Source organism: Myotis brandtii, unplaced genomic scaffold (assembly GCF_000412655.1).
Source record: "Myotis brandtii unplaced genomic scaffold, ASM41265v1 scaffold1063, whole genome shotgun sequence".
In the NCBI taxonomy this organism is placed as follows: Eukaryota; Metazoa; Chordata; class Mammalia; order Chiroptera; family Vespertilionidae; genus Myotis; species Myotis brandtii.
In genome coordinates this window covers 522,973-524,320 of record NW_005353597.1, presented here as the reverse complement: position 1 = coordinate 524,320, position 1,348 = coordinate 522,973, and the positions used below count along the sequence as shown (strand labels likewise).

Genomic DNA, 1,348 nt, shown 5'->3' with positions numbered 1-1,348 from the left:
CTCTAACCACTGAGAACCTGGCTAGGGCCCAGCTGGTGCTTTAAAGGGGACAGGTGATGCTGTTTTGAGGATGTGGCAGCCATTAAAATGTGCTCAGCATTTTGCAGATATTTTACATCATGTATTCAGTCTTAACTACACATTAAAACCTATTAGGAGTTCATCTTCTTCACTCATTGTTTATCCACCACCCACATTTGTGGCAATACTGTATCCTCAAAACTGTTCTATAGCTCTTCCTTTTTGTGGCTTTCAGTAAAATTACATGAAAATATGCATTGTATATTCCCGAGAAAAAAATCAGTCATGTATTATTTTGTGTGTAAGGCACAAGTCCTATGCTTGTTTTAGAAATGTCAGTGTTCCTTTCCCACATCCCTCCCATAGAAAAAGAGATGCTGAGGAGGCACAACCATCACAAGAAACCAGTTAGCGAGTGGTGCTTTGTGTTTCCTCTTGACTGCCAGTTCAACCGTGATGTGTTTTGTGGTTGTGGAATTAAATTAAAACTCACTCTTTCTGAATGGGTTACCATAGTATAGCAAAACTGCCAGCAAAAGAGTCGTGTTTTCATTTTATGTGTTTCCAGAGGTGAGCTATTGAATTTGGTACTTGATTTCAAATTCCGATTTAGAATATTAGTGAACTGCCTTAGAATGATCTCTAAATGAGTTGCTTAGTAGGGCTTGGATTTGTCAGTTTTGACAATAAGATAGTTTTGCAAGGCTAAGGCCTCTGTTACTACCCCTCCATCTTGCTGTTAGGAGACCAGATTGGGGATAGCCTGCACCTCAAAGAGAGTGGCTGCTTAAGAATGACAGATGTTCTGGATGATTAATGCTTTCTTCTCTTGCTTTTGAATGTTCCCCCATCTCAAAGCTTATAACAGAGACATAAATCTGGCAGTGTCAAAATAAATTTAATGAAATAACCCTACCGGGTTATCTTGAAATAATTATAAGTCTAGAATTTCTATTTGTGAAAATAGGGAATATTTCTTACTCATTGTGGACCATTAATTATCAGTTTGCTTTTTTAAGAGAGAGAGACTGAAAATGAGAGAGAAATATCAATTTGCTGAAAGCATGCCAGCACTTGATGCTTGTTTCAGGGGAACATATTGCTTTTTTTTGTTTGTTTTTATAAAGAGGTGTTGTATCATTGTTTTTGTGAAACTGGGCCAAATCTTGTCAGTAATCCTAAAAGGATTTTGAAAAGCCTTTTTTTTTCTTTTCTTTTGAAGGCCTTTTTGTTTTGAAAGAAACATCTATTTTTCCTTGGCCAGTAATCACCAATTGTTTTGTTGTTAATATTTTTCCATTGATTTTTAGAGTGGAAAGGAGGGAGG

General features: G+C 36.9%; 1 protein-coding gene across 1 annotated transcript in view; it reads left to right on the top strand.

Annotated features, from left to right (window-relative positions):
• Positions 1–1,348, top strand: part of NAPB (N-ethylmaleimide-sensitive factor attachment protein, beta) — a 42,791-nt gene that overhangs the window by 2,077 nt on the left and 39,366 nt on the right. The gene's annotated exons all lie outside the window — the stretch shown is intronic.